Here is a 27,789-nt window from a genome sequence, read left to right as displayed (position 1 = left end):
TTCCCTTCCCTTCCCTTCCCTTTCCCCTTCCCTTCCCTTTCCCCTTTCCCCTTTCCCCTTTCCCCTTTCCCCTTTCCATTCCCTTCTCCCTTCCCCTTTCCCCTTCTCTCCAGACCCTGCAGTGCCAATGCCAAGGAGGTTTTGCAGCCCCCACAGCCCAGCCCTGCAGTGTTTGTGCCCCTTTGGGCAGCCCTTGGCTGTGCCAGCCCTGGCAGCTCCTGAGCCTGGTGCCCCAGGTGCTGTGTGTGCCCAAATAATCCCAGACTGCTTTGGGTTGGGAGGGACCTGAAATCCCCTCCAGTGCCACCCCTGCCATGGCCTGGACACCTCCCAGTGCCCCAGGCTGCTGCCAGCCCTGGGATGGGCAATTCAAACACTTCCAGGGATGGGGAGTTCAAAACCTTCACATTTCAAATCTTTGCTTCTCCTGCACTGTGACCTAAAGGCAGTTGCTGCCCCGTGCCTCAGTTTCCCCAAGCAATGACCAGGATGGTGGCTCTGCTCTACATCCCAGAGGCCAGAAGGGAAAATCCTCTGCAAGAAAAGCAGCAAAGCAGAAGCTCACAGGGTTTGGAGGTGGTGCTTCCCTGTCACTCCTTATCCACACCAGGGGATTTGCTCGGGATGCCTGCACAAGGGAGGAATCCCCTCTCCCCCTTGGCTGTTCTGTGCTTCCCTGGGAGAGCAGAGGAAGGTGATGGATGGCTCAGGAGGGCAGGCAGTGCTGCCCTTTCTGTTTGTGTGCAGTGTGTCTAATATACTGATATATGCTGCATTCATCCCTTTTAAATATAAATCAATAAGCTGCTGTATTTCAAAGGGGCCGCTCAATGTGCAGGATAAATGTCTCCATTCCCTGGTGTGCCCCTGCCCGCCCTGGAGGGCTGCAGCTCTCAGCACACGTGCCCAGGCTGTGCCAGAGAGCTGTGCCAGAGAGCTGTGCCAGGCTTTTCCCTCTGAGAGGGAGCCCAGGGAAGCTGTGCCAGGGTTTCCCCCCATCCTGAGGCTGCCAAGGTCCTGGGCAGCAGCAGCAGCAGCAGCACAGAACCAGCCCCGTGCCTGCCCTGCAGGGAGGCACCTGCACCTTTGGGAGCCCAGCTGGCCCAGGCATGGGAGCAGAGAGCTCATCCCAGCCCTGCTGGGCAGCCTGGGGGGTTTGCAGCAGCTCAGAGCAGGCAGCAGTGTGTGCTCCCTTCCCCTTTTCTCTTCCCCTTTCCTTTGCCCTTTTCCATTTCCCCTTTCCCTTCCCCTTTTCCTTTCCCCTTTTCCCTTTCCTCTTTTCCCTTTTCCCTTTTCCCTTTCCATTTTTGATTTACCTTCCCCTTTTCCCTTCCCCTTTCCCTTTTCCATTTCCATTTTCCCTTTCCCCTTTTCCCTTCCCCTTTTCCTTTCCCCTTTTCACTTTCCCCTTTCCATTTCCCTTCCCTTTTTCCCTTTCCCTTCCCCTTTTCCCTTCCCCTTTTTGATTTACCTTCCCCTTTTCCCTTCCCCTTTCCCTTTTCTATTTCCATTTTCCCTTTCCCCTTTTCTCTTCCCCTTTCCCCTTTCCCTCTTAGATTTCCCTTCTCCTTTACCCTTCCCCTTTTCCCTTTCCCCTTCCCCTTCTCCTTTTCCCTTTCCCTTTTCCCTTCCCCTTTCCCTTTTCCATTTCCCTTTTCCCTTTCCCCTTCCCCTTTCCCCTTCCCTTTTCCCTTCTCCCCAGACTCTGCCATGCCAAGGCACAAGGAGGTTTTGCAGACCCCCAGAGCCCAGGGCTGGGGGCTGATCCCACAGCCAGGGCAGAGGGAAAGGGGGAAATTCTGCCCTGCTCAGGTGATTCCCCACCTGCAGAGCTCAGAATTCCAACCTCAGCAGCACCTGGAGCTGCTGGAGAGAGCCCAGAGGAGCCCATGGAGCTGCTGCAGGGCTGGAGCCCCTCTGGAGCCAGGCTGGGAGAGCTGGGGATGCTCCCCTGGAGAGGAGAAGGCTCCAGGGAGAGCTCAGAGCCCTTGCAGGGCCTGAAGGGGCTCCAGGAGAGCTGCAGAGGGACTGGGGCCAAGGATGGAGGGACAGGAGGCAGGGAATGGCTGCCAGTGGCAGAGGGCAGGGCTGGATGGGATCTTGGCAATTGGGAATTGTTCCCTGGCAGGGTGGGCAGGGGCTGGGCTGGAATTGCCAGAGCAGCTGTGGCTGCCCCTGGAGCCCTGGCAGTGCCCAAGGCCAGGCTGGGCATTGGGGCTGGCAGCACCTGGCACAGTGGGAGGTGGCCCTGCCATGGCAGGGGTGGCACTGGGTGGGATTTCAGGTCCTTTCCAAACAAACCATTCTGGGATCCGGTGATTCCTGTTTAAGCCCAGCCCTGCTCCACAAAGGTTTGTTCCCATTTCAGGCACTGCCCTGGGGCTCTAAATGAGTTCACTGCCAGATCTGCAGGTAAATTTGGGGCCTTTGTAAAACTATAAAAAACCCTCTTTTTCCCTAAAACACATTAAAATATATTTTAAAAAAATTCAAATGATAAATATCAAACTGAAATCTCCATACTAAAATAAAGAAATATTAGAATAACTATAATGCTATTAAAAAAATTAAAACCCTATACGCCCCCAGAGAAAAAACCAGCCTCTATTCCCAAAAATAAAAATATTTTTTAAAATAAATAATAAAAACTTACCTTTTAAACAACTCAACTTTAAAACAATACCCCATAAATTAACATAACCCATAAACACAACTATAAAAAAATTACTAAAAAAATTTCACAATTACAAATTTCCCAATTTTCAACAACTACTATTCATAAAAAAATTAATACTGACAAAAAACCTATTTTACTTATTAAAAAAAAATCTCCATAATTTGGCTCCAAGGTTGGAGCCAAATGATGCCCCTGGCCACATCCACTCCTCTCTGCTCCTTATCCTGCTGGGAGCTGGGCAATGGCACTGCTGCTATGAGAGATTAAAAATAAAATAAAATATAAAATAAAATTAATAATAAATAAAATAAAATAAAATAAAATATAAAATAAAATTAATAATAGATAAAATAAAATAAAATATAATAAAATAAAATAAAGTAAAATAAAATAAAAAATAAAGTAAAATAAAATAATAAAATCTACTCCTCGCAATTGCAAAATAGTTGCAGATCCAAGTACTGCTAATCATACAACAGTTTCAGATCTAGGCTATTATTTATGATCAAAAAATGTTAATTTGTATAGACTCCAACATTCCACCTACTAAAAAGCTCACCTATTAATTCATGTTGCATTTAAATGTTCATTTTAAGCCAGATTTCTCTGCTTAATGCACACGATTCTCTTTCAAGTCCTTTGCAAGCCAGAGTTGAAGTTGAAAAGGAGAAGCAATCCCTTTTCTGGAATCTTCTGCTCAGACAAAAAACCAAAAAAACTTCATTATCCCTCAATATTTTATTAATAATCAATTTCTTCTTATTCTTTTTTTTTTAATGAGATGTCATTACATAAACACCCTCATTTTCTGGAGTGCATGTGGTGTTTGTAAGAGCTTGGATAAATTTGGAGAAATATAGATAAATATGGACAAACATGGATAAATATGGATAAATATAGGTAAATATGGATAAATTTGGAGAAATATGGCTAAATATTGAGAAATTTGGAGAAATTTGGAGAAATTTGGAGAAATATAGATAAATATGGACATACATGGAGAAATATAGGTAAATATGGAGAAATTTGGAGAAATATAGATAAACATGGACAAACATGGATAAATATAGGTAAATATGGATAAATTTGGAGAAATATGGATAAATATAGGTAAATATGGATAAATTTGGAGAAATATGGCTAAATATTGATAAATTTGGAGACATTTGGAGAAATTTGGAGAAATATAGATAAATATGGACAAACATGGATAAATATAGGTAAATATGGATAAATTTGGAGAAATATGGATAAATATTGAGAAATTTGGAGAAATTTGGAGAAATATAAATAAATATAGATCAATATGGCTAAATATTGATAAATTTGGAGAAATTTGGAGAAATATAAATAAATATGGACAAACATGGATAAATATAGGTAAATATGGATAAATTTGGAGAAATATGGATAAATATAGGTAAATATGGATAAATTTGGAGAAATATGGATAAATATTGAGAAATTTGGAGAAATTTTGAGAAATATAGATAAATATGGACAAACATGGATAAATATAGGTAAATATGGATAAATTTGGAGAAGTATAGATAAATATGGACATACATGGATAAATATAGGTAAATATGGATAAATTTGGAGAAATATGGCTAAATATTGAGAAATTTGGAGAATTTTGGAGAAATATAGATAAATATGGACAAACATGGATAAATATAGGTAAATATGGATAAATTTGGAGAAGTATGGATAACTATAGATAAATTTGGAGAAATTTGGAGAAATATGGATAACTATTGATAAATTTGGAGAAATATGGATAAATTTGGATAAACTTGGATAAATTTGGATAAATATAGGTAAATATGGCTAAATACATCCCCAGGAGCAGGGCTCACCCCCAGGGTGAGGGCACATCCCTGGGACAGTGGCACGTGCCCAGGGCAAGGGCAAAGCCAAATCCCTGGGTCAGTGGCACAAGCCCAGGAAGATGGCACGTCCCCAAGACAATGGCACTTCCCTGGGACCATGGTACATCCCTGGGACAGTGGCACATCCCCAAGACACTGCAAATCCCGATGGCACTTGCCCAGAATGATGGCACATGCCCAGGGCAAGGGCAAAGGCAAATCCCTGGGACAGTGGCACAAGCCCAGGATGATGGCACGTCCCCAAAACAATGGCACGTCCCCAAAACAATGGCACATCCCCAGGACCAGGGCACTTCCCCAGGACCATGGCTCATCCCAGAGACAGTAGCATGTCCCCAGGATGATGGCACATGCCCAGGACCATGGCACATCCCCAGGTCAGTGGCACATCCCCAGGACAGTGACACATCCTCAGGACCATGGCACATCCCCAGGATCAGGGCACATCTCTGGGACAGTGGCCCAGCCCCAGAACAATGACACATCCCCAGGACCAGGGCACGTCCCCAGGACCACGGCACATCCCAGAGACAGTGGTGTGTCCCCAAGATGATGGCACATCCCCAGGACAATGAGACATCCACAGGAGAGTGGCACATCCTCAGGATCAGGGCACGTCCCTGGGACTATGGCACATCCCAGAGAGAGTGGCGTGTCCCCAGGATAATGGCACATGCCCAGGACAATGACACATTCCCAGGACAGTGGCCCAGTCCCAGGATCAGGGCACATCCCCAGGACCAGGGCACATCCCAGAGACAGTGGCATGTCCCCAGGATGATGGCACATGCCCAGGACAATGACACATCCACAGGAGAGTGGCCCAGCCCCAGGACAATGACACGTCCTCAGGACCAGGGCATGTCCCCAGGACCATGGCACATCCCAGAGACAGTGGCATGTCCCCAGGATCAGGGCACATCCCCAGGACCATGGCACATCCCAGAGACAGTGGCACATCCCCGGGACAGTGACACATCCCCAGGACCATGGCACATCCCCAGGACAGTAGCGTGTCCCCAGGATGATGGCCCAGCCCCAGGACAATGACACATCCCAGAGACAGTGGCACATCCCCAGGATGATGGCACATGCCCAGGACCATGGCACACCCCTGTGGCCCAGCGTGCCTGGTGAGGACGTGCAGAGCCGCGCCCGGAGGTGGGAGGGAATCCCGGCATTCCTGCAGGGAGCGGCAAGGAGCCGTGGGTGATAGATAAGACCCTGGCAGCGTTCAATAAGTCTCCGAGGCTGCTGCCTAAGTGAGATGTTGACAGAAACAAAAGAAACCCCGTTAGGAAATCTCTCCCCCTCCTGGAAGAGGGCGAGGGTTTTCTTGGAGGGGGGAGAGGGAGGTTTGCATACATTTCAAGGCTCAGCCAAAATACAAAGTGCTTTTTGTGAACGCAAGAGAAAAGGACGTGAAGCAGGCAGAAGAGGAGGAGGAAGAGAAGGGGAAGGATGCCTCAATACAAAAAAGCTTAGCCTGATAAAATATTTAGGACGGGCTCACACATCAGAATATTAATGCTCTGCATTCCTTGTGCTTGCACTCTGTTGATCTTCATTCTCCAGTGACCTTGTTTACAGTATCTGAATTTGCAGTCTGCATTTTAATAAGGCCCTGAGAGAAGGTCTGAGACACAGCGCCTCGCTGAACCAACTTCAAAACCCTGCTCCGACTGGTTGGAATCCTGGAGGATGGGCTGTGCCTCGGGGCTGCCTGCTGCCCTCCGAGGACCGACCCTCGGGAGAGCCCATTTTGCGCCACTGTCCCCAGGGGTTTGGCTTTGCCCTTGCCCTGGGCACGTGCCATCATCCCGAGGATGTGCCACCATCCCAGGTATGCGTAGGCAAACTGGGGCAGCACGGAGAGCATCCTCCACGCCGCTCATCAATGCCCCTTCCCAATCCTCCAAGGCTCCCTGGAAGCCCCACAGGATGCACAACACCTGGGCCCCTTCTCTTCCTCCTGCCAGCCCCAGGTGACCCCCGGGCCATCGAGCGGCCGGTCCCCAGGGGCTGTGCCAGCCGCGGTTAAGCAGCTGCGAGTGCCGGGGAGCCACGGTCCCCTCTGCAGGCAGCGCTGCGGGCCCGAGGCAGCCGCCGTCCCCTGCAGCGCCTGCAGAGCGATGCGTGTTCCCGGGCCCGCATTGCCTAATGGGCCGTGAAGGGTCTCAGCAGGCAGAGCCCAGGCTCGGGGGGATGCGGGGGACACGGGGCGGGCAGCACGTTTGTCACATCTGCTCCCCGCTCCTGCCGGCCCGGGGAGGGCAGCGGGAGCCCGGAGCATCCCCGGGGATGCGGCAGCGCCCGGCTCGGCCCGCCCGGGGCTGGCAGCGTCCGACCGAGCTGGGCCGGGCTCTGGGCACGGGGGCGCGGTGGCACCGGGGTCATTTTGCTGCTGTCCCCGTCCTGTGCCAATCCCCCCTGTGGCACGGGGGTCATTCTGCTGCAGTCCCTGTTCCGCCGGGGTTCCCGTCCTGCTGCAGTCCCTCTGTCCTGCTGCAGTCCCTCTGTCCTGCTGGCGTCTCCATCCGGCCCCGGTCCCTGTCCTGCTCTGGTCCCCGTCCTGCTGGGGTCCCTGTCCTGCTGCAGTCCCCGTCCTGCTGCAGTCCCCGTCCTGCTGCTGTCCCTGTCCTGTTCCGGTCTCCGTCCTGCTGCTGTCCCTGTCCTGCTGCTGTCCCTGTCCTGCTCTGGTCCCCGTCCTGCTGGGGTCCCTGTCCTGCTGCTGTTCCCATCCCTCTCCGGTCCCCATCCTGCTGTGGTCCCCGTCCTGCTCCGATCCCCGTCCTGCTCCGGTCCCCCTCCTGCTGCTGTTCCCATCCCGCTCCCGGCCCCATCCCTCTCCGGTCCCCATCCTCCTCCGATCCCAGTCCCACTCCCGCTCCCGTCCCCGTCCCTCTCCGGTCCTTGTCCCTCTCCGGTCCTTGTCCCTCTCCTGTCCCCGTCCCTCTCCTGTCCCCGTCCCGCTCCGGTCCCCGTCCCCCCAGCAGAGGGTGGTGGCAGCCCGCGCACACGCCAGGGCTGCCGCTGGAGACAGCAAGGACATCCCGGGCTGCGGACGGGGCTGGCGGTGTCCGGTGTCCTGCACAGCTCCGGGGGAGCCTCGCTGTCCCCAGGGACGGCCCTGCCCTGTTTGTCCCTGGGGAACACGCGGTGAGGGCGGTGCGGAGCCCGGGCAGGGCGCGGTGCGCCCGCAGGAACAGCAACAGGGCCTGGGGGATTCGGGAACAGCGTCCTCGAAAGCTGATCCTGGAAATGAGCTCGTGCCAGTCACAGCCTTCAAATACCCAAAGTATTCAGAAGGTGGGGAGAGCCTTCCTTTATCCACCCCCATCCTGCTGGGTTTGGGCACCCTTCCCTTATTCCATCCCACTCTTGCTGCGTTTTGGGGCACCTTTTCCTTATCCCATCCCACTCTTGCTGGTTTTGGGGCACCTTTTCCTTATCCCATCCCACTCTTGCTGGTTTTGGGGCACCTTTTCCTTATCCCATCCCACTCTTGCTGGGTTTTGGGGCACCCTTCCCTTATCCACCCCATCCTGCTGGGTTTGGGGCATCCTTCCCTTATCCCATCACATTCCTGCTGGGTTTTGGAGCACCTTTCCCTTACCTACCCAATTCCTGCTGGGGTTTGGGCACCTTTTCCTTATCCTACCCCACTCTTGCTGGGATTTGGGGCACCTTTTCCTTATCCCACCCCACTCCTGCTGGGGTTTGGGGCACCCTTCCTTTATCCCATCACATTCCTGCTGGGGTTTGGGGCACCTTTCCCTTATCCCACCCCACTCCTGCTGGGTTTTTGGGGGCAATTTTCCCTTATCCCACCCCATTTCTACTGGGTTTTGCTTTCAGAGGAACCAGGAATGTCCCGTGATTTGGAAAGGCAGCTGCACTGCCCCCCTCCCCGGCCACCCTGCCTCTCCTGTCGCTGCCCCCAGGCAGTTCTGTGTCCTGCAGTGTCCCCGTGGTGCCACAGCCAGGGCACCATGACAGCAGCATCCTCCAAAGGCATCCAAGGAGTGTCACAGCACGGGCACCGTGCCAGCAGCAGAGGCAGGAGGGGGTTTGTGCCCACACAGCACTTGGCACGTTTTTAGTCCAACATAAATCACAGAATATCCTCAGCTGGAAGGGACCCACAAGGATCATCAAAGGACGCCTCCTAAAGGAGCTCAGCTCAGTGAGTCCTCATGGACACTCTGGCAGGGAAGGGACGATGAGGTGTTTTTTCGGTTTCACAAATGGGAAAATAAAATCTGGAAGCTCTGGCAAAGCAAAGGTGGGAATGTGGAGCAGATCCCCCCCAGTTTTACCTTTCTCACCTCAGCATCCCCTGGGCCATGCAGCCAGCTGGGTGTTCCTGCTCCTGCACAGCCTCCTGGAGACCTCCCCTGTTTCAATCCTGGAAAAAGTTCAAGTCTCTCCCCCTTGACTGCTCACAGAGGAATATCCCAGGGCAAAGCAGCACCTTCCTGAGGAGTCCCACAGCCCTGGGGATGGTGATGCACAGGAGCCCCACAGCCCTGGGATGGTGATGCACAGGAATCACACAGCCCTGGGGATGGTGATGCACAGGATCCCCACAGCCCTGGGGATGGTGATGCACAGGATCACACAGCCCTGGGATGGTGATGCACAGGATCCCACAGCCCTGGGGATGGTGATGCACAGGATCCCTGGGGATGGGGATGCACAGGAGCCCCACAGCCCTGGGATGGTGATGCACAGGAATCACACAGCCCTGGGATGGTGATGCACAGGAATCACACAGCCCTGGGGATGGTGATGCACAGGATCCCACAGCCCTGGGGATGGTGATGCACTGCCTGCTGCTTCTCCCCTGTGGAAAGGGAAGAGTTTGAGAGGCTCCCAGGGCTGCACCAGAGCATGGAGATCTCCAGCAAAGCAGGGACAAGGTGCAGCTCCAGCTCAGCACTGGGTCAGACAGAGGCTCAGACCTGAGAGAGGTTCAGAGATGATTCTCAAGAGCAGCAGGGGACGTTCCTCCTCCCTGACCTTTCCTCCTGCTCGGAAGAGCTGCAGGCACTGAGGTGTTTCTGTCCCTGTCTCTGCTCAGCCTGTCCAGCCTGCCTGGGCAGGTTTGTGACCAGCTCAGCTGCAGCCTGGGCAGGTTTGGCCCTGCAGCTCTTTCCTTGCTGGGCAGCTGCTTGCTCTGTCCTTGTCACTTGCTCTCCTCCTGCCGCTTGCTTTTTTTAGGATGCCTGAATTGAACTTGAATTCCAAACCATTACATGGGCGAACCTGTGCATCCTCTCGTGGTTCTGGAGAGAATTTCCCCCAGGACAATCCTTGCCAGACAAGAGAGACCTTCCTGGCAGCTGCTGGGAGCTGAGCTGGGTGCTCCCATCATGATAACTTCAACCACTGAAGCCTGAGGTCAGCTCCAGGCCTCTTTCCACTGTGAAATAAACCTCAGCACCATTTTCAGAAGTCCCTCCTGTGGTGGTGTTCACAGGGGTCCTGTGATAAATAATTAAATTGGGGAGCAAGTTGATGGCAAAATGGGTTCCTTAATAAATAGTTTTACCCCATCTGCCAGGGGTTGTAGAATCCAAATGGGCCAACAATGTTTGGGCCCTGTGACCGTGTTCACAGGGGTTCTTGGATGAGGGAAGAGACAAGGATCTGACTCCATGTTTCAGAAGGCTGATTTATTATTTTATGATATAGATTATATTACAACTATACTAAAAGAATAGAAGAAAGGATTTCATCAGAAGGCTGGCTAAGAATAGAAAAAGAAAGAAAGAATGATAACAAAGGTTTGTGGCTCGGACTCTCTGTCCGAGCCAGCTGGGCTGTGATTGGCCATTAATTAGAAACATCCAACATGGGCCAATCCCAGATGCACCTGTTACATTCCACAGCAGCAGATAACCATTGGTTACATTTTGTTCCTGAGGCCTCTCAGCTTCTCAGGAGGAAAAACCTTAAAGAAAGGATTTTCCATAAAAGATGTGTGTGACACCCTCCCACAGTGGATGGGGACCCACAGTCACTCTGGGACAGGCTGAGAAAACCCAGCAGCCCTGAGATGCTTGGCAAAGATGAGAGAGTGCACAGAGCTCCAGGCTGACTTTTGTTTTCCAGTTCAAAGCTTTTGGCACAGCCCCAGTCTCTATTTCCAACTTGGCTGGGCACCATCAGAAGGGCAAGAGTGTGGCTACTCATTAAGTCAATCCCAATTCTCCCTGGGCTCTGGAGCTTGGCTGACAACACCATCATCCCAGGGAGGTGGGATTCCCTGGGAAAAGCCAGAGGCAGCTCCCAGGGAGGTGGGATTCCCTGGGAAAAGCCACATGATCTACATTATGTAGAGCATCTGAAGATAATACCAGCACTTCTTTCTTCTTATTGCTAAAAAAAGGCCAAACAAGCAAACAAAAAACCCAAAAAAAACACCCCCAAAAAAATAAAGAAAAAAAAAACCATCCCAAACCCAAAAGGTGCTAAATTCTTCTTACTCATAGCATAAATTGCCCAGTGCAAGACAAAGCATACTTCTGGCTGCAGCAGGTCCTCTCTGTTGTGCTGTACTGCCTCAGAAATTCTTGTATTAACATTGCTCAGTCATAGCACTTATGGGAAGAAATACTTTGCTACTATTGGATTATTCTTGAGAAAGTTTTGAGAAGATGAGCAGTGTTTAATGGCAGTTACCTAAAAATGTCTTTTTTGTGCGGTCACACTCAAATCAGTCTGGATCAACTAATTTTAATTATTAATAAATTATTAGTGGATAGCTAAAATTTTAAGGAAGTTTTTAGAATTCCAGGGAGGTGGGATTCCCTGGGAAAAGCCAGAGGCAAATACCAGGGGGCACAGAGGGCTCTGGGCTGGGCTGTGCACACAGCTCATGGCAGCCCCTGCCCTGACACAGCTGTGTCTGCTCCCTGTTGAAGGTCTGTGCCCTGGGAAGTGCCCCTGGGGCCACCACTTTGCCCACAGGTGTCATGTGGGGGGGCAGGATGAGGCTGCTGAGTGCCTGGGCACCCTCCTGGGATGTGGAGGGAGAGGTGTCTCAGTTTGGAAAGACAGGAGTCTGCTAAGGAAGGCAGGAGCCTCCCCTGAAATGGAAAATGTAAACCCTCCCCACCCCTCCCTATTGCTGTAAATTTTAAATCAAGGGGCTCTCAGGCAAAGATATGGGAGCAGGAATAACAGTTCTTTAATAGGGAAGAAAAAAAATGAAAGGATAAAATGAACAATGCAGTGAACTAAAGCAACAGTGCCAGAGTCAGAACCCAGCCTGACACCCTGTGGGTCAGGCTGGTGGCAGCAGAACCATTGGAATTGTGGCTCAGCCCTCCTGCAGTGCCAGGGCTGGTTCTGCTGGAGCAGGGATCCTGGAGAAAGGTGCAGTCTCTGCCTCTGCAGATCCAGGGCAAGAGGCAGCTGCTGCTCCTCTGGGCAATCCAGTGCAGAAGCCGTGCTGGTGTTCCAGAATCTCCAGATTCTATCCGGGTAGGAATGCTTGGCTCCTCCCCCTGGGCTCCCATCTGCCAATGGGATGCTGTAGTTCTTATCAGCCATGCAGGGACATTCCATCGCTGTTATCAGCAGGTGTCCCCTCCCGAGGGAGGAGTGATTGTGGTCCCTCAGAGAGAGAGAAGGCAAACTGCCCACTTGACAAAGGTAATCTGCCATACAGATGGTGATAGAACACATCCTGCATTGCAATCTGGAACGGGAGGCTGATGTGTCCTGCAGCCTGTGAGCAGGGTAGTGGCTGTGAGGAGCTGCAGAGTCCCCTGGAGGCTCATTGCCTCCTCTGTGAGGCATTTTTGGCTGCAGAGGTGCAATCTCCAGAGAAAGAGGCTCATGTCCTTGGGGATGTGAGGCTTTGGAACCTCAAGAGCTGGGAAATTCCCTCTGTGTGCCTCAGTTTCCCCACCTATGAAAAGAGGCCATAATCCCACCTGTCCCATGAGGCCACCAGTGCATCTTCCTGCACCATCTGAGCTCTTTCCCCTCTGGGCCAGCTCATTCCCCGCTGGGATGGGGCAGAGCTTGGACACTGGGAGCAGCTCTGGTTCTGCCAGCCTGTCCCAGCAGCCCTGGAGCAGGGCAGCGTGGCTGTGCTGGCACAGCCCCAGGGCTCTCACAGCTCCTGCAGCAGAGCTGTGGTGCACAGGGCCATTTGGTAGCACTGGGTTCCTCCAGGAGGGCCATTCAGTGGCACTGTGGCCAATGGGGGGGACATTTGATGGCACTATGTCCCACAGGGGGCCATTCTGTGGCACTGGGTCCCACTAGGGTGGCGTTCAGTGGCACTGAGTCCCACCAGGAGGGCCATTTGGTGGCACTGGGTCCCATGGGGGGGACATTCAGTGACACTGTGCCCACCAGGAAGGCCATTCAGTGACCCTAGGTCCCATGGAGGGGACATTGAGTGGCACTGGGTCCCATGAGGGAGCATTCAGTGGCACTGGGTCCCATGAGGGGGCATTCAGTGGCTCTGGGTCTTACAAGGAGGGCCATTTGGTGGCACTGCATCCCACAGCGGGGACAATCAGTGGCACTGGGGCCCACTGGAGGGGCATTTGTTGGCAGTGGGACACACCAGAAGGGCAACTCAGTGACATTGGCTCCCATGGGGGGCCATTCAGTGGCACTGGGTCCGACTAGAAGGAACATTTGGTGGCACTATGTCCTATGGGGGGCCAGTTAGTGACACTGGGATCCACTGGAGTGGCATTCAGTGACATTGGGTCCCACAGGAGGGCCATTCAGTGGCACTGAGTCCCATGGGGGGGGGCATTTGGTGTCACAGTGTCCAATGTGGGGGACATTCAGTGACACTGTGTCCTACAGGAGAGGCATTCAGTGTCACTGTGTCCCACAGGAGAGGCATTCAGTGTCACTGTGTCCCACAGGAGAGGCATTCAGTGTCACTGTGTCCCACGGGAGGGACCATTCAGTGTCACTGTGTCCCACAGGAGAGGCATTCAGTGTCACTGTGTCCCATGGGAGGGGCCATTCACTGTCACTGTGTCCCATGGGAGGGGCCATTCAGTGACACTGGGTCCCACAGGAAAGGTATTCAATGTCACTGTGTCCCATGGGAGGGGCCATTCAGTGACACTGGGTCCCATGGGAGGGGCCATTCAGTGTCACTGTGTCCCATGGGAGGGGCCATTCAGTGACACTGGCTCCCATGGGGGGGACATTCAGTGGCAGTGGGTGCCACCAGGAGGGCTATCCTGTGCCATTAGGTCCCACAAGGGAGCCAATCAGTGGCACTGTGTCCCATGGGGGGGTCTGCCCGTGCCAGGCTCCCCTGGCCACCCCCACCCCTGTCCCCAGCGCTGGCAGAGCCCCGGCTGAGGGCTGGCCGTGATTTATCTCAGAACATTTCTTGCCTGTTGAAAGGCTGACCTCAGATATGGAGAGACGACGCGGGGAAGATGTACGAGTGTCTCTCGGCAAAAGTGCATCAGAGAAATTGAGCGTGAGCTGCCATCAATCTGCAGCCAGGGACGGGAGGGACCCGCCAAGGTCACCCTTGGGAGCTGAGTCAGCCCCGCCGCTCCTCCATCCATCACAGCCACGGCAGGGGGAGCAGGGCTGGGGGCAATCCCTGCTCATCCCTCACCTGCCCCCTGCATTGGAGCTGGAGCAGCACAAATGTCACGGGGGGCACGGGCACGGGGACCTTTGGTGGCCGTAACAAGGCCTGGCAGGCTCTGAGGATCCTGCCCGGGCTGGGACAAGGACAGGATGGATGGAAGGCAGGACACAGGTGACAGGAGGGTTTTTGCCTCTCTGGCTCCAGCTCGGGCAGCAGCAGTGTTTGGATAACCTGAGGAGTGTCCCCTGAATGTGGAAAGGTTGAGTTCTTCTCAGCAGTTCTTAGACCAGCAAGAGTGAATGAGGGAATGCCACAATCCCTGAGGGTGGAAAAACCTCCAAGACCATGGAGTGCAACCTTGGAATGCTCCTGTGCCACTGAACCTTGGCACAAAGTGCCACACTGCCCCATTGTTTGGGCACATCTATGGATGGTGACTGCACCACTGCCCTGAGCAGCCCATTCCCATGGTTAACTCTGCTCTCAGGGAAGAAATCTCCCATAAAATCCACCCTGAGCCTGCCCTGGCCCAGCCTGGGGCCGTTCCCTCGCCTCCTGTCCCTGTTCCCTGGAGCAGAGCCTGACACAGCCCTGCCCATAGCTCAGCTCTGCCCCCAGAGAGGACAGGCAGGGTGGGTGTTGTGTCAGGGAACCTTCCAGAACAGGTTCCTGTGACCGTGTTCACAGGGGTCCCAGGATGAGGGAAGAGACGAGGATCTGACTCCGTGTTTCAGAAGGCTGATTTATTATTTTATTATATATATTACATTAAAACTATACTAAAAGAATAGAAGAAAGGATTTCATCAGAAGGCTGGCTAAGAATAGAATACAAAGGAATGATAACAAAGGTTTGTGGCTCAGCTCTCTGTCCGAGCCAGCTGGGACATTAATTACAAACATCCAACATGGGCCAATCCCAGATGCACCTGTTGCATTCCACAGCAGCAGATAACCATTGGTTACGTTTTGTTCCTGAGGCCTCTCAGCTTCTCAGGAGGAAAAATCCTAAGGAAAGGATTTTCCATAAGAGATGTCTGTGACAGGTTCCCCTGCCATGGACAGGGATTTTCCCTCACGTTCAACCCAAACCTCTCCTGGTGTAACCTGAGGCCGTTCCCTCTGCTCCTGTCCCTGTTCCCGGCTGTGCCCTCCTGGCAGGAGCTGTGCAGAGCCACAAGGGCCCCCTGAGCCTCCTTTGCTCCAGGCTGAGCCCCTGCCCAGCTCCCTCAGCCTCTCCTGGGGCTCCAGACCCTTCCCAGCTCCATTCCCTGCCCTGGATGTGCTCCAGCCCCTCATTCTCTCTCCCAGCTCCCAGCAGAGATCTCAGCACCCAGGGGAGGAGAACCCCAGTCCCTCCCCTGGCCTGGATCCAATCTGGCACCTTCAGCCCCCAGCAAACCTCCAGAGGGGTTTTCCTGCAGGCGATGAGGGACAATGAGCACCACATCCCATGACAGGATTTCCAGAGCTCTGGAGGGACCTGTGAGTGAGTCTCAGGTTTTGATGAGAGTCTTTGGAAAAGTTCTGAGCAATCCACCTGCAAAATGCATTTTGTGCCTTCTGCCAGGTGTCTGTGCAGTGCCAGGCACGGGGATGCTGCTGTGGATCTGGCCCCAGATTACCTAAATAACTTTGCAGATTGGAAGCTGTGAGAGTAATTGATTCTCCACTTCATTAGTTAAACTGAAAAAGGAATTAACAACTACCAAGGGTACAGCAAAGGAGTTGGCCAAAGGCTTGTTGTGCTCTGAACAGGTAAGCTTATTTACTTTTTGTTTTTATCAGATGGGAATGATTTTGAAAAGGGAACATTAGGATTTTAAGTGGGGAATCAAGATCTCATTACTTTTCAGAATTTCCTGTTGCTAAATTGATTCAGCTTTTTTGTTACTTTGCAGAAATTTGAAGATAAATTAAATCACAGCAAAATATATATTTTTTAAATATTATTTTATTTTTCTGGTGAATAAACTATCCAGGCAAAAGGAGCCTCACAACTGCCCACAGCTGGTGCTGGTAGAGCCAAGAGGCTCCTAAATCACTGAGGACCTTTGAAAAGAAACAATCCTTACCTGTGGTTTTGTTCCATGCTGTACCAATGAGGAACAGGGTAATTGCCCCAGGATCAGGTCAGGGGGACAAACACACCCAGCCCTGAGCTGGAGGAGGGTCTGGCACCAGGGGTTGAGGTTAAATGGGAGGAAAGTGCCCAGCAACACTGAGGAGGAGGGCAGTGCATTGTCCATGGATCTTGTGGGATGGGACTGAGGAACCTGAGGGGTTCCTGGCAGAGAAGGGGCTCTCACCCTGTGGATCTTCATTCCATGGAGAACATGGAGAGAGAGCCCCAGAGGGGACACTCCAGGCAGGTGAGCTCAGGGAGGGGCAGGTTCAAATTGTTCCCAGGTCATCTCTGGGAGGAGTGGACACCCCTCTTTGGTTCCTACCCCATCCCTGCACGTTTTCTTTCTATAAAACCATGAGGAGCAGCTGAGGGCTCTTGGTGTGTGCAGCTGGAGCAGGGCACAGTGAGGGCAGAGCTCAGGGATCTGCAGCTCCTCCCGAGGGGCAGCTCCCATCCCTGCTCTGGGCCAGGGACAGCAGCCAGGGCACGGCTGGAGCTGGGCCAGGGCAGCTCAGGCTGAAGCTCAGGGCAAGGCTCTTCCCCCAGAGGGTGCTGGGCACTGCCCAGGCTGCCCAGGGAATGGGCACGGCCCCGAGGCTGCCAGAGCTCCAGGGATGCCCAGGCTGGGCTTGCTGGGGGCTCTGGGCAGGGCTTGGCTTTGGCATTGATCATCCCTGTGGGTCCCTTCCAGCTCAGCACATTCCATGATTCTGTGAGAGGGAGGGATGGGGGAGATGAAGGATGGGGGAGAAATTTGGGCAGCGCTGCAGGGATGGCCAGGCTGGGGCTGTTGGGGGCTCTGGGCAGGGCCAGGGGCTGCACTGGATGTTCCTGGTGGGTCTCTTCCAGCCCAGGATGTTCTGTGTAATTAACTGTGTAATTAATTAGTCCCTTGTGCTGCTGCCCATCCTCCATGGTGAGGGTTCCTGTCCCTCAGTGTGGATGCCTCTGTCAAGTGTCAAAGCCCAAATGAAGCTGAATCTCCTCTCCACAGACACTGCAGGGACACCAGAACCTCCAAACAGCACCATGACCCTGCAGGAGGCACCGGAGCTGCTCTGGAGGCCTCAGCTGATTAACACAGAACTGAGGAGCACTTGGACCCACCTGAACTTCCAAAGCTCCTTTGCCAGGCAGGGAATTGCCCAGGTGCCCAGCCCTGGTCTGGCTGCCCTGGTGGTGTGGTCAGGACAGGGTGTGCTGGGGAGATCCCAGCTCCTCCTGTCCCGGGGGATCCCAGATCCTCCTGCCCCTGGAGGATCCCATCAGCACTTGAAGGATCCCATCTCCAGCTCCTGGAGGATCCCATCAGCACCTGGAGGATCCCAGCTCTGGCTCCTGGAGGATCCCATCTCCTGCCCCTGGAGGATCTCAGCTCCGGCTCCTGGAGGATCCCATCTCCTCCTGCTCCTGGAGGATCCCATCTCCTGCTCCTGCACCTGGAAGATCCCAGGTCCTGCCCCTGGAGGATCTCATCTCCTGCCTCTGGAGGATCCCAGCTCCTGTACTTGTAGGATCCCATCTCCTGCACCTGTAGGATCCCATCCCCTGCCCCTGTAGGATCCCATCTCCTCCTGCACCTGTAGGATCCCATCCCCTGCCCCTGTAGGATCCCATCTCCTCCTGCACCTGTAGGATCCCATCCCCTGCCCCTGTAGGATCCCATCTCCTCCTGCTCCACTCTCCCTGGAGCTCTGCTGGCTCTGGGGCTGTGAGGCAGATTGAGCTGTTTGTTTTGCCTTGTCTGTCTCTTTATGCATCCCCAAGTCCCCAGTGACTCTGAAGCAGCTTCCAGCACAGAAGGCATCCCTGTTCTCATATATCTGTTAAATAAAATGTCAGCAGGTGACAACACAGCCTTCCTTGGTGCTGCTGTAATCCAGCTGAGTTAAGAAGGGATCAGAGCCTGGCACCAGGTTTGGATTTAGAACCTGCTCTGGGCTCTATTTGATACAGACCCCAGAGGGCAGAGACAGCCTGTCCATTGCAGGAGCATTGAGGGGCAGGACAGTCAGGATGGACAGAGAGCAGAGATCTCTGCAGCCAGGGCTGGAACTTGGGGTTTATTGCAAAGGGCCTGGGTGCAGGGCCCTGCTGGGAGCTGCCAGCCACAGCTCAGAGCAGGCCCGAGAGAAGAGAGGGGGAGAGAGGATGAGAGGGTGAGAGAGTAAAAGGGGTAAGAGAGTGAGGTTCCCATTACAACACCATAAATCATCTTCTGTGTTGAATATTCTAATTCTCACTCACCAATCTAGTCCAAGATACAAATCCTACAGCATTTCCATACAGCCTAGAAGAATCATTCCATTACCACACTGGGTTACATTTTAAACCCTAAAAACTCCTCTTTGGGCCCCTTCTGCCAAGCTGGCAGGGTCTGCTCTGAGCCTTGGGCCTGTCTGCAAGCAGAGGGGATTGTTTGATCAAAAGGGGATCACCTTCAGCTGCCCATGCCATTGTTTTCCAGTTGTTCAGTCACTGAGGGATCTCAGAGCTTGCTTTCATTTCAGTCTCACTTACAGTTTGAATATTCTCAAAATCTTTTTGCCAGGCAATCATATTTATAAGGCTTTCCTGTTTCACCTTCCCCAACAGTCCATGCCCAGGCTTCCTCCTGCCCTGCTTTAATCTGTGGCTGATCCACCCTGCAGGGGGACAGCAGCTCTCACAGGCTGGCACAGGTGGGGTGGGTGGGCACTGCCACCTCTCCAGCCGTGCTGCCATCCCTACAGCTGAGCCTGGAAAAGCAGGAATGACGAAGTGTTGGAGGTTTTTGCCACCACCAAACCTTTTGCCACCACCACCACCACCATGGTTTCTGCTATGACCAAAGGCTCATTTGTCCTTTTTTAGCCACCCCAGTTCTGGCAGAAGCCATCACACCCTTCTCCTTGATGCCTTAGGATTTTAGCTTTTATATTTTTCATATATTATGAAAAATATTTTTTTCATATATTATAATACATTTTCATATATTTTTCATATATTATTATTTTCATATCTATAACCCTGCAGTTCTTTAGTGTATAACTCCAAACTCCACACACAGTGTGAGCTGCTGCTTTCCCATTTGGGGCAGACACAACAATTCCTCTCCAGGCCTGGCAGTCAGGGACACCTCACTGCCTCAGGGCCCAGAGAGGGAAACAAAAGTGACTTGGGGGGGGGGGCAGCAAACTTGGGGTCAATGACTTCATTAGCTGAAGCTGTAATTGGAAGAGGAACTCCCAATATGCAAATGGACCAAACTTATAAAAGTGTGAAAAGCTGTGACCCATTGTCCATTTTGGGTGCAGCCCCTGGGGGGCTTTGTCTGGCTTAAATGTCCCTGAAGGCCTTTCAATAAATAGAACTGCTTTTTATTGCCTGAATTTTGTCTCTCCTGTGTTCTTTTTAGGCAGCCCAAAAAGCCCCTGTCCAACTGAAACCGCTGCAGCACAACCTGGGCCTTCCTTGGATGTTTTAATTTGAAAATGATGCTCACAGAAGCACGCAGAACCTGAACCATTGGCTAAGAAGGTTCCCTTTGCTGGCACAGGAGGGGAAGGAGCAGCACGAGCCCCTCTCACAGCTGCAGACCTGTTTGCAGGGTCTCATCCACAGCAGCAGCACTGTCAATCACAGCCCATGTTCTGGGGACAGGAGACACGTTTCCTGCTACCAGAGTGACAGGTACAAAACCCATCCCTGACCTTCGCTCCCCCGAGCTCTGCCTAATGCTCAGCAAGAGCCCCCCAGCCAATGCTGGTCTCCAGGTGAGGATTCAGTATTGAAATCTTACGTTTTATAGCGGAAATTAAAAAAAAAAAACCAAACCTGTTTGTTCTGTGTGGGGGGAGTGTTCACACCATCCTTGCTTTCAGCTGACACGGCTCATCACGATTAAATATGAAATTTTAAATATCAAGTAACCATGACCATGAACTTCATTTTTATTGTGGAGCATTCACATCTCTCCTTTTGTTCCTTCTGCAGCACACGAGCCGCTGGAGTCCTGCCTGGTGGTGAGTGAACTGCCCTGAAATCCCCTTTAGAAACAACCAGAGACATCCCTTTTTTTTTTTTTTTTCCACATTTATCATTACACAGCGGGTTTGTGAAGTATCAATTAGCTGTGTTGATTTTTCCGTTCTTTAAACCACCCTGCAACCACAGCCGTGAGGGGCTTAACCCAGCCCTCACCTCCCCACATCCTCTGTGGTGTGAATTCGTTTCCAAACAGGTTCTTTTTGCAGAGCAGGAGCTGCCATTTCGCCTTGCTGAGCTCAAAGCAAGGAGCTAGGCTGGCTCTGACTCTTTTAAAAACTTCATGCTCTGGCCACACTTTCTTCTTCTTCACCACAGATGAAAACATGGGCTGTGACACCCTCAGTGACATCAGAAATTGTGAAATTCTGGTGAAAAGCAGTGGCAAACTAAATACACAATGTCTGGAGGTGTATCCAGAGCTCTCTTTGCCAAGCAGCCCTTCCCAGGATGCTGTTGATGCAGCAGGAACAGAAGAGCATTAATCATCAGCTGTTTCTCCCCGAAACTCCTCTCTGCAGGTCATGGGAAACGTCCCCCTGCGCCACGCTCAGTTAATTAATTTGTGTCTCTGTGCACGGCAGTAATTGAGTCTCTGCTCCCTTTCCCCACGGTGTTCAGAGAGTCTCTTCTCTCCATCAGGCTGAGCGGCTCTGCCGTGGGCTGGGGGAAGCTGGGGAAAGCTCTGGAAGTGCCCAAGGCCAGGCTGGATGAGGCTCAGAGCCCCCTGGGGCAGTGGAAAGTGGAATGGGATGAGCTTTACAGTCCTTCCATCCCAGACCATTCCATGGTGCTGTGATGATTCCATGTCTCCCATCCCATCCCATCATCCCATCTTACCCCATCATCCCATCATCCTATCCTACCCCATCCCATCCCAATATCCCATCCCAATATCCCATCCCATCCCATCATCCCATCCTACCCCATCCCATCCCAATATCCCATCCCAATATCCCATCCCATCCCAATATCCCATCCCAATATCCCATCCCAATATCCCATCCCAATATCCCATCCCAATATCCCATCCCATCCCAATATCCCATCCCAATATCCCATCCCGTCCCAATATCCCAGCAGGCCTGGAGCTCAGGTGGGTGCTGGCCATGGCCTCCCAGGCTGGGCACCTCAGGAGCTCTGGCAGTGCTGCCTGCTCTGCCCTCCCTGATGGAGTCAAACCCATTTCCCAAGAGCTCCTTCTGGATCCAGAGGGATCCGTGCCCGTGCTGTGTCCTGGCTCCCCATCCCAGCCTGGAATCCTTCCAGGGACCCTTCCACCACCCCAAATCACAGAATTCAGGCCAGGTTAGGCACATTCCCCTCTCTGCATCTCCTCCTGCTGCTGTTGTGTGGCACACACCTGCCAGGGGCTCATCCCTGGGAAATGCCCATTCCCACGGGAAGAGCTGCCCTGCACAGAAGCTGCTGCCACCCTCCACAGCCTGCCCTGCTCTGTTCTCTGAGCCAACAGCCAGGGCTTCACCCAGCTCTTGCCACAAACAGGGCCAGTGCTGAGAGCCCCCCCTGGGCTGGGGGGCAGCAGAGCCCTGCCTGACCCTGCCAAGGAGCTGCCAGGGGTCCTGCCTTGGCTCTGCCTAGGGTGGAAGATTTATCTGGGTTTGTGTTCTGTTTGTAATCTGCCAGACCTGGGGCAGTTCTCTGCTGTTCTTGGGGCAGTTTTCTTGATCTCTCCCCCAGCCAATCCTCCCTGCAGGAGATCTCTGCTGTCCATGGCCACTGAGTGTCCCTGCAGGGCTGATCCAATTCCAGCATCCCACGAGGAGATGCTGCGCCCAGGGCAGGAGCCAAGCATTCCTACCTGGATCCAATGTGAGCCTGGCACAGCACAGCAGCCTTTGCCCAGGGCATTGCCAGAGGAGCAGCTTCTGCTGCCCTGCATGGCCAGAGGGAGCCCAGGCCCATCTCCAGCAGCCCTGGAGCTGCAGAGGAAAACTCCCCCCTTGTGCAGGATCCCTGCTCCAGCAGAGCCACAGCTGGCACTGCAGGAGGGCTGAGCCCCCATGGGATGGGGCTGTGCCACCCCCTGACCCACAGCGTGCCAGGGCCTGCTCTCACTCTGCCAGGGTTGGTTTGTATTACTGCATTTGGATTTTTAATTTTCCTAGTACAGAACTGTTATTCCTATTCCCATATCTTTCCCTTAGACCCCCTTAATTTCAAAATTATGATAATTCAGAGGGAGGGGGTTTGCATTTTCCATTTCAGGGGAGGCTCCTGCCTTCCTCAGCAGACACCTGGCTGCTCAAACCAGGACACTCTCCCACTCCTTTCCTGGCTCACTGGCTCCCCAGAGATCACGTTCCTGCTCGGGCTGATTTGTGCCCCACAGCACAACCCTTTAAAGCATCACTGCACTCATTCCACTGCCTCAGGGGTGCAAGGTTGAACCCTTTCCTTCATCCCTTCCTGTGTCCCTCAGGAATTTCCACACAGGAGATGAGAGGAGCAAAGCACTCCAGGGACTTTTTTAAGTGTAAATGCCACAAGAGGAAGTGGCTGCTTTGCTCTGCCCTGAACTGAGTTTGCATTGCAGGAGAAGAGACCCTGAGATGGGTTTGGGAGGTGCCACGGCAGGAAAGGCTGCAGTGCTGGCCCTTGGGGCTCTGAGTGCCAAGGCTGGGTGCTGAAATAAACAGGGCAGGAAACTTTTTCTCCTTTTAATGCCCTTATTAAAAATAATCAGCTGAAGTTTGGGACGCACCATGGTCCGAGGAGGAGGAATGTGCAGCTTTGTCCCCTAAAGGGCAGAACTGGGGGCCCATCCTCACGAGAGCAGTGGAGCTGCACCCCGTGCTTTGCAAGTTTTGATTTTTCCAGGCTCGTGGTGCTGGTTCCAGCTGAGGTCTTTGCTCAGGGCGAGAGGCAACAAAGGTTCTCAGCATCTCTGCAGGCTCGGTATTCTGTTCCTCACGTCCAGACATCACTCTGATCTCTTAATTCTGTGTTGGCTCGTTGGTTTTGGGGTCCTTTCCGTAAGTTTGGTGGGGTGTCCTCCCATGGCATGCTGGTCTCGGGGCTATTTTGCATCCTCTCTGATGCCCACCTCCATGTCCCCTCCTCTCACTGTCTGGGGAGAAGGACACTTAGCCCCAGGCAGGGCCTTACCAGTACAAAAGGGAGCAATTAACTAAAACAACCGGTGATTACAATAACAAACAGGTAGAACTTCACCTGGGCAGCAACTGGTGTAACTGGTTCTGCAACCCTTTTTTCCCCAAAAAAAAATTGGCAATTTTTTTTATTTATAACAGGTGTTTTCAGAGCAGGGCAGCCCCTCCTGGGCAGCCAGGGGCTCTGTGCACCCAGCCCGTGGGGCTGTCACCATCCTGCAGTGACACACACCTCACAGGGCTCAGCACCCTGACCCCTGAGCCAGTGAGGATGAGCTCAGCTTAGCTGGAGCTTAAACCAGGCCAGGGATTGCACACCCAGCCCAGCTGCCCCCTGCTCACAGCACTTTCACACGTATCAGAAAATCTATTTACTAAAATAGCCAAAAAGAATGAGCAACATTTAGAAATGAGGAAAAAAAAATTAAGCAACACCAAAACTTTGGAGCAATGTCATTCTAGAGAATGCCATGTATCTACGAGAAGTACAAAAACTTCTATTTTCAAATGCACTTACTAATCACCACGGCCCCCACTGCCAGGAAGGCTCCAGGGCTCTGCAGGAGGAAATCTCCTCAACCCGGCCCAAGAACTCCAAAAACTCCCCTTCCTTAGCCAGGCATCCATCCCTTCCCAGCTCCAGCTGAAAAACGTGGCTGCAGCTGCTCTGCCTGTCCCTGTGCCCCCGAGGTGACCTGGGACAGGTCAAGGTGGCTCAGCTGGTCGGGCAAAGCTGTGCTTTGCACCTGCAGAGACATTTCAAAGGCAGCGCCACAAAATAAGGGTGTGAAAGGGGAGCAAACCTCCTGCTTTGAACCTCCTGGAGTTGTTCATCCTCTGGAAAGGAAAACAGAACATGAAAACACTTCAAAGGGACCCCTCCAGCAGGCAGAGAGGAGCTGGAGTGGAGCTGCAGAGGGAGCTCAGGCATCCCCAGGCGTGCGAGGGGCTGAGAGCGTCCCCACATCACAGCCACCGTGGGAATCTCACTCTGTGCTGGAGATAAAAGCCCAGGGCGGCTCCACACGCTCACCCCTGCACCATGTGGGATGTGCTCAGCCCTGCAGCTCCAGCCCTACCCCCTGAACCGTGTTTGAGTGCAGCTGTACTGCAGGGCGAGGAGGAAATTCATTAAAAGCCATCCCTCTGGAGCAATGGCACTGATATTAAGGGTCTATCAATAATGATTCACTAGGCCATGATAGCAGCGAAATTGCAGTGATAAAGGGTGACAAAATATTGTAAGATATGTGCATTGAGGCCGTGGAGCAAATTATCTGATGTGAGATGCAACATGTGATGATGTGCAGGGAGCCAGCTGCTGCCCAGGGTGAGGCTGGAGAGAGGCTCAGGGAATTCACTGGGAAATTCACAGGGAAATTCAACAATTCACAGGAAATTCAACAAGGATTTTATCTGGGGCTGCTCCCTGGGGGTGGGGACTGACCCCAGCACTCCCTGGGGAGGAGCCCTCGCTCTGGCCAAACTCCCCTGCAGTCCATGCAATTAATCACTAATGACTGCTGATGAGGAGCACTGCTCCTCCCCTCCAGACTGCTGGGCAGTCATTTCCCACCCAAAGCACTCCTCTGGGCACATCCCTGCGTGACAACAGCTGCACTTGGGGTGACTCCTGTGTCTTGGTTTGGAAGGCCAGGAGTCTGCTAAGGAAGGCAGGAGCCTCCCCTGAAATGGAAAATGTAAACCCTCCCCACCCCTCTGAATTGCTGTAAATTTTAAATTAAGGGGATCTCAGGCAAAAATATGGGAGCAGGAAATAACAGTTCTTTAATAGGGAAGAAAAAAATTAAAAGGATAAAATAAACAATGTCGTGAACTAAAGCAACAGTGCCAGAGTCAGAACCCAGCCTGACACCCTGTGGGTCAGGCTGGTGGCAGCAGAACCATTGGAATTGTGGCTCAGCCCTCCTGCAGTGCCAGGGCTGGTTCTGCTGGAGCAGGGATCCTGGAGAAAGGTGCAGTCTCTGCCTCTGCAGATCCAGGGCAAGAGGCAGCTGCTGTTCCTCTGGGCAATCCAGTGCAGAAGCCGTGCTGGTGTTCCAGAATCTCCAGATTCTATCCGGGTAGGAATGCTTGGCTCCTCCCTCTGGGCTCCCATCTGCCAATGGCATGCTGTAGTTCTTATCAGCCATGCAGGGACATTCCAGAGCTGTTATCAGCAGGTGTCCCCTCCCCAGGGAGGAGTGATTGTGGTCACTCAGAGAGAGATAAGGCAAACTGCCCACTTGACAAAGATAATCTGCCATGCAGATGGTAATGGAAAACATCTTGCATTGCAATCTTCAGCATCTTGTCACTCCTAGAGCAGGCTCCAGGACAGCAGAGACAAACCCCAGGCAGTGACAGCCCTGCCTGTGCCAGAGCCCTCCAAGCCAGGCTGGCTGCTGAGGAGATGCCGAGCTCTGCCCACGAGGAGCCATCCAGCTCTCCACATCCTCCTGGCAAACTCTGTGGGAATCCACAAAATCAGGGGGTTTTGGGAAAGCTGCCAAAGGCCTCAGACACAGCAGAGCTGTGATTGGAGCTAAGCAGGAGCCATGAGATTGGTAGCAGAAAAATTATGTAAGAAGTAGAAAAGTAAGGACAAATAGAACAATGGTCTGTGTATTAATGCTTGTCTAGAATAACTCCCTAAACTGCAGAAAAGTTTATCTAGAGAGATAGTAGGAAGTTCTAAGCTTAATAATGGAGCTCTGTGTGTTGTGTTTTAAGGCTCACAAGCAGGTATTGTATTTGAAATAAGCAAGCATTGTTTAACCAAAGGTACCTGTGCTTACAGTGGTTGGATGGAACTACTGTCAATGTGCTTTTGCTTTGTGTGATTGGTCAAGAAACTTATAAAGTGAGTTGTAACATTAAATTCTTGGTCTGCTGCCTGGGATGTGAGCTGCTGGCATCTTCCCATTGTCATAACCATGTAATGAGACTGATGTTCTGGGAGATAAAAGAAACAATGGGAAGGATTCCACTGATTGATGAATGGAAAAAGATATTTGCTTTTACAAATAAACTTTAGGCTTGCTGATAAATGAAATCAGACATTGAGAGATGAAAGAAACAATGAGGAAAACCCCTAAATTCCGTAAGAATTAAAAATTAAAAGGGAGGGTTGTACATTAGAGGGAAATCTCTGCTATCAGGTGTTCTGGGAAGTCTGAACCTCTCAAGGACCTCAGAAATGGGGAAAGAGAGAAGGGAAATGCAGCTGGGAAATTGGGATAAAAAGGAGGCTGCGCCCTCCAAAAACTGGAGAGACCCCAGGGGATGCCCCATGGCCTCTGCCTTTATTGGAATAAAGTAAAAGGACTCCTATGTCTCCTTTTTGGACAAAAAACTCTGGTGTTTGTGGATTAATTTTCCTGACACTGTCAGGCTGGGTGTGTCAGCCTGAGCCTGGCACAGGGAATGGGGGAATGGGGAAGAAGAGTGGGAGACGGGGAAGGAAAGTGCAGTGGAGCCACGCTGCTTTCCTGCTTTCTCCTTCCCTAATGGACTCAATAATCGACTGGCAGCAGGAGTGAAAGTGCTCTGGCCAGGCAGGGCATGGAACATCTGATCCCCTGCCAGGACCTGGGGGAAGGAAACAGCCCCGAGAGGCAGGGATGGAGCAGGGAGCACCCTGAGCAAGGCAGCACCATTGCTGAAGGGGCACTTCCCCCTCTGCCCCTCCTGCCCAGGGCAAGGATGGGCTTTGCTGAAACCCCAGCCTGGCTGGCCCTGCCTCACCTGGCCAGGGCCACCCCAGCTAAAATAAACACGGGCAGGAGACTTCTCTCCTTTTTAATGCCATTAGTAAAAGTGATCAGGTCTGGGGGCAGAACTGACGGGTCCGTGCTCACGCCGCCGCTGCTCCCAGGAGTGACTGGAGGAGGAGGAGGGAGAGTGCAGCTTTGTCCACTGGTCTGTGGGCAGAGCTACGGATTCTGTCCTCAAGAGAGTGAAATAAACTTTTTCTCCTTTTAGGAGACTTTTTCTCCTTTTAATGCCTTTATTAAAAGTGATCCGCTCAAGGTTGGGAAGCTTGACCGGATCTGCAGTGCCTGTCATCTCTCCCAGAGTGACTCAGAGGAGGAGGAATGTGCAGCTTTGTCCACAGAAGGGCAGAGCTGGGGGTTCCCTCCTCACGAGAGCAGTGGGTGTAACCCTGTGTGTCCCAACTTTCAAGTGGCTCCAGGCTCGTGGTCTCGGTTCCAGCTGAGGTCTTTGCTTAGGGTGAGGGGAAACAAAGGTTCTCAGCACCTCTGCAGGCTCAGCACTCTGTTCCTCACGTCCAGACATCACTCTAATTTCTTAATTCTGTATTGGCTCGTTGTT

This window comes from Molothrus aeneus, chromosome 23 (genome assembly GCF_037042795.1).
Source record: "Molothrus aeneus isolate 106 chromosome 23, BPBGC_Maene_1.0, whole genome shotgun sequence".
Classification (NCBI taxonomy): Eukaryota; Metazoa; Chordata; class Aves; order Passeriformes; family Icteridae; genus Molothrus; species Molothrus aeneus.
The sequence above is the reverse complement of the archived record's forward strand: the minus strand, read 5'-3'. Positions refer to the sequence as shown.